Below are 5,782 nucleotides of genomic sequence, written 5' to 3'. Positions count from 1 at the left end.
GACTCGAAATTATTCTTTTTTCAGCTCTCGAGAAAAGAAAAATAGAGGCAGGATGCCGCACTTTCAAAGAGGTATGGACAAATGACCGACCAGTGGAAGACTAAGCATTGTGCCCACTTTCCAAGGAGGGAACCAGTTGCAGTTATGGAAAAGGTCTGTGTCAAAGTAAATGTAATGCTTATCAGCTGAGTTTGAGTGTCAAGTTTTGCATGAGGGTGCTAATAATTAAGAAGCTGAAACGGATCTGCACGTGCCTAAGACTAATAAAGAATAATGACACTGTGTTTGCTAGACTGCGTGAACAAAGACCTGCTATGACATCTATCTAAAACTCACTCAGGCCTTTGGCAGAATTTGTAGCTGAACATTTTTACTAAGCTGTAAAATGTGGCTCTATCTGAGGTACCTGATCTCTAACACAAACCTTTTCAGAACTGACTCAGGCAAAGACCCCACCCAAAACTGACCGATGAGAAATAAATAAAATGCAACTCTCTATCCTGACCTGGAGAACCAGCTGCAAGCAGCATCATCATTGCCACCATCTCAGACGTCTCCTCAAAGAGAAGCAGGTCCATCCATCATATAAATAGGTTAGTGTGACAAATGTTCTATCACTTAAAGGACGTTATAATTACTGAAATGGTGCGAGACAGGAAAAAGGTTGCCCACTCCTAAACAAATTCAAATGTTCTGCAAGGAGTTTTTTTACTGAGGTTACAGTAGAAGATAATGTCGTTCTGAAATAAATGATATTATTTCTAATAGTCTAATCCACCTAATATAGTCCTGTTCAACCCCACCTTCAACTATGATAGAAACCAAAAGAGGGACTAAAGCTGCTTTCGGATGTCCAAACTTAAGTTGGCAGAATCAGGCTTATCAAGTTCAAGAGTAATGCTGAACGGTATAAGACATAAAGTTATTAAAAACCAGTGATCAACTGCAGAGGATGAAAGTTCAGTCTGGCTTTTCCAGACATTTAGCTGATCCAGACAACTCCGGGAAAAGTCCAGACCCAATTTTTCTGGACATTATTATTAACTCTTTCGTCCGGTGCTTCTCATCCTTTTCGCACTTAGTACCATATGTGTCCCAAAGCAACTAGCCATCCGCACTAGACTAGACCGTTTGAGGCCGCCGTGCTGGTGGCTCAATGCTGAGGCACCTTTACGAGAGACAAGATGTTATCACCCACTTCCTTTTGATGTGTGTGCCCTGAGAAACGACATGGGGGGAAGTTTCAGTCCTGCCTCCTGAGCGCTTCCAGATGTCACAGCAACTCTTGCACTGTGAGAAAAACAAGGGGAGAACATACAAGCGGTGTGTTTGCAGCTCCAATGCCCCCAAACATCTTGCAGCCATATTGTTTCTGCGCTCTTAAAAACCATGAGTCATTTCTTAACAAGTCCTCGTGCTTTTCAAAACACCAACTTGAGCCTCCTCCATGTTTTGACCAACATGTGCAGTCAGGAAATGTTTTCTTACTATAGTGTGAGTTGGAAAATGGCTCAACTGCTGCATGTGCTGTCTTTTGTGTTTAAAATGACTCGTCGTTTGTGAAGGTTACTGCGGAGTTACAATCCTATTTAACGGTTGATTTGTTTATGCCAGTTTTTTTTCCCAGGGATGTTACAACAAGCTAATTTTCAAATGATTCCCTCCAGCTTTTGTGGAAAGCACAGATGATTTCTATAACAATGCATGTTTGCTCTGAGAAAACAATGTGGCCTGAAAATGATCTTTAAGCATCTGTAAACATAGAGGGCAGAGGGGAGGGACAGAGGTCAATCAGCTTGACTTAGAGGGCACAGGCTCCTCATTAATATTCTTGAAGGTCACGTCTGAGGTGAGTTTTTTTTACGAAGCATGTGAGAGAAGTTAATCAGCAGCATGTACAGTTTTAAAGAAAATAGGGAATGACGGTTCTGGAGTAGCTACATAAAGCAGGAAACAGGGCTGGGGAACCTCCGGGCTATATACAGACAACAAGACAATTATTTCAGCAAAAATATTCAGATGGCAGCATTTTTTCTTTTTACTGCCAGAACGGAAAATAACATAAAATGAACTCAATAGATTTTCTATCCTTATCTCAACAAAATTAGCAATCAGATTTTAAAGAGTTAAGCAGGATGTTTTTTATTTATTGAAATGTAGCAATGACTAAAATGCAGACTAGTCTTCCAAATTACCTTACCTGTGGTTTCCTTCCTTTCCTACACATATGATATGAGTCACAGGAGCTCACATACAATGCAAAGAAACAAAATCAAACAACTAGTAATTATAAAGGTGATTTAAAAAAATGTTGGGGAATTCCATAGATCTGATAAAAAGCCAACAAACAACTAGTGTCAGGGTTAATGAAGGAGTTCCTCAGTCCACCTTCCTGGGTCCTCTTTAAAACTGCGGAAGGTTCTGGTCTCATAACAAAGGCCTCACTGAGGTCAGGTTACACCTCCGTACAGTAGATCACAATACAGCGTGACCTCTGAACCTCGAGCGCTGGTTTTCTTCCTCTGTCGAGTTTGATTATGAGACATTTCCCAAACAATGAGGTGTCACTAATACGTCAGTATGTTGTGAGGAAGAGTCAGTTTTACTCCAATATGAGGAAGAAAAGAAAAGAAAAATCAGAACTCTCTTCCTGCTGAATTAAGCCCTCAAAGTCATATTTAAGTGAATATTTCATCTGTTTTCACAACAAATTATACAGTTGATACAGACTGGGTGTTTTGATTCAGGTTCCAGCAGAGTTTGATGCAAGGTGGAGGGGAAATACTAACTTCAGCAGGAGGGGGAGCTCCAGCTAATGTGATGAAATGAAAGCAGACGGCTTAGTGAGCTGTGACAAAGAGATGAATAACGAGGCAGAAGAAGAAGAAAATAAGGTTAAAGAGAAGATGAACAACACTCGCCACTTTGGTTGAGGGAATCAATATGTTAAGTATTAATTATATTGATACCACAAGAAACAGAGAACAATAATACCCTAGTAAACTCAGAGAAAGATACACTGCTGTTAGTGAAGTCTTCATTTCCAAAACAAAAGGAAGCATGTACTGTGTGAATGATATCTTCTGTCATATAACATATTGATGAACTGAGAAGCAGCTGAGAAAAATAAAAACATGAATAAAAAGTACAAATATGAGGGAATATAGAAAATATATACAATATAAAGATAATAAATACAGTGTAAACAGGGTTGCACATAAAATATAAGATATTGAAATTGCACACAGAGAGAAAATTTGTATTTCACAGTTAAATTACTGTTTGTTGGTAAAATAGAAGAACACGTTTATTATTTTTAATTCTATTTTTATGCCAGTTTTGTCTTTATATAATATATATTTTGTAAAATCAGACAACTAATATATGTTGCCAAGAATGCACTTTATCTATAAATATAATTCTCTGTGTATTTACTGCATATAGTGGATTTAAAGTGTAGTATATTATTACCTTAATCACGTGCTGGCCCTCACCTCCAAACATTCTGATACTTTGCTGCCATCTTGTGGAAAGTGATTGCCATAGATGAAGGGTGGGGAACCCTTTCTCTATCAAGGGCAATAAACATTTTCAGAACATCCTTCGAGGGCCTAACTAAATTACTATTATTATTAATTGACTCCAATTCACAAGGCCACACACAAGGTTATAATTAAAAATATAAAAATATCCTTGATGAATGAAACAAATAGAATAAACCACTCACAACCACAACAATAAATAAAATGGACTCTGGCTCTCTTATCAAAATTTACTCTTGAATTCATATTTAACATCTGGCAGAGGATATATGTTTCCAGCTCAGTAAACAGGATGGTGTGGTCATGACTAACATGTGCTTGTAGGTTTGTTTTATATTAGTTCATTATGCAGCGTTTCTTCTATTGTGTGTGTACATGTGTCTCACGAACTCGTGAGCAAATCAAACAAACACAAAGTAAACGTCAGTACTGTTCAGGTACCAATAACTTGTGATGAGTGTTGGTGTTTATTGTTGAAGTGTAAAGTGAGCGCAGGTCAGCAAGAGAGGACACTCAGACAGAGACTCTGACTCGGTACAAACCCATCGCTGCTCCTGCTCTGATCTTCTGTGTTCGTTTCACTCGATCCAGAGTTCAAGAGACACATGTACACACACAATAGTGGAAATGCTGCATCATGAAATAATATAAAACAAACCTACAAGCACATGTTAATCATAACCACACCATCCTGTTTACTGAGCTTGTTACACATCTCCTGTGCCAGATGTTTAAGATTCAAAAACTATTGTTGTGGTTATGTATGGTTTCTGTCTGATGTTTTACTCATCAAGGATTTAAATTTTAAATGTCAGACTGAATATTCTTAAGAATTAGGTTCATTGCTCTTGCATGATTATACTTTAACATTGTTAAAATATCAGTGTTATGAAATGGTTTATAAATGACGACAATAATGTCAATCATCACAATCATTTTTGGGACAATATATCGTGCATCAAAATGTGTAATTGTGACAGGCCTACCATAATATTTTTAATAAGTTATCTTGGCACATAATCTGTAAAAATGTAATGAAATGTCTTCAACTGAATAGATATTGAATTAAATTAAATTGAGACCATGTGAATCGGAATGGATTTATAATAAACAAGAATTTAGAAGGATGTTGTCAAAGAGTAGTTTGACCTCTGACCTCTTTTGTCCCTCCCCGGATGCTGTAGGGCGATGACGCGGTGACCTGTTGCTCTCGAGCCAGCACGTGTCCACGCTGTGATTTCACCTCTTTATATACAGTCTCTGGATCTAACCTTATATACAGTCTCTGGATCTAACCCGGGTAAGAAGTGAAACACGGTCACAGCACCTGAAGTTCACGGTGTAAACCTGAAGTTAGCACTGTGGACATTAGCCTGTGATGGCTAATGTTAGCAGACACCCCGTGACCCCTCTGCAGTGGTGCTAGCATTGTAGCAGCAGTCATGCTAAACACAGTTCGTACAACAACGTCAGTGTCACATTTAATCATTAGTAAGTTCATCAATTATAAGAAGTACACGGAATAAGTATGCGGACACCAGTGAACCACTTTCTATCAAAACATTTACTTTTAAAGCGACATGGTTTCATATTTACTGAGCAGCAGCGCCCTCTGCAGGCACATGTGGTGATTAGTTGTGTTGGGCTCCGAGCAATGAAGTTGTTTTCTCATGCAGAGAAAAAAAGCACAAGTATAAAAAGATCTGAATGATGAATATTACCCACAGCTGCTTTCACACATGCACTGGACTCATGTCTCATGATCCCTGTCTTCCTGAACCAGAAAAGCTGTTTGCAATTCTTCATATTTTTAAAGCTTCCTGGAGAAATATTGGTGAAAAACAAATTTCTTTAGTTAAGTTTTTTAACTGATCTGAGTTCAGCATTACTCTTAAACTTGCTGGCCCTGATTCTGACAATACTTTAAGCTGTGATATAAGACATTTTCAGACATGAACCTCGGGAAATGTTCAGAAATGTTCTGTTTGTGGCCTTTTACATAAGAAGAACCAGCAGGAAAACATTTCCTAAACATTCAGACGAGGGGTGACTCCTGGGCGGAGCAGCAGGAGGACTTGATGTATAATTTCTAAGCTCAGTGTTTTTGTTTGCATCGCATGTAAAAAGTCTTTTATCACCGAGAACTTGATTCTCGTTGTCTTTGAGTGTCTTCAACGTTTATGGCAACTCTTTTTCATCCTGTAATCTTCCTGTTTCACCCCCGTCATGTGTTAAATACA

The 5,782-nt window shown here is 38.4% G+C and overlaps 1 protein-coding gene across 10 annotated transcripts in view; it reads left to right on the top strand.

The window, feature by feature from the left end:
- Nucleotides 1–5,782, top strand: part of kynu (kynureninase) — a 40,705-nt gene that overhangs the window by 16,818 nt on the left and 18,105 nt on the right. For 9 of the 10 annotated variants that reach the window (XR_011240458.1, XR_011240459.1, XR_011240456.1 and 6 more), the window contains 3 exons: nt 25–153; nt 433–593; nt 4,727–4,842. The gene's annotated coding sequence lies outside the window, so the exon portion shown is untranslated. The remainder of the gene's footprint in view (nt 1–24; nt 154–432; nt 594–4,726; nt 4,843–5,782) is intronic. The other variant, XM_069521374.1, reaches the window with a different exon arrangement.

This window comes from Paralichthys olivaceus, chromosome 24 (assembly GCF_024713975.1).
Source record: "Paralichthys olivaceus isolate ysfri-2021 chromosome 24, ASM2471397v2, whole genome shotgun sequence".
NCBI classification, from domain to species: Eukaryota; Metazoa; Chordata; class Actinopteri; order Pleuronectiformes; family Paralichthyidae; genus Paralichthys; species Paralichthys olivaceus.
Note: the sequence above shows the minus strand (reverse complement) of the source record. Positions and strands in the feature narration are given on the sequence as shown.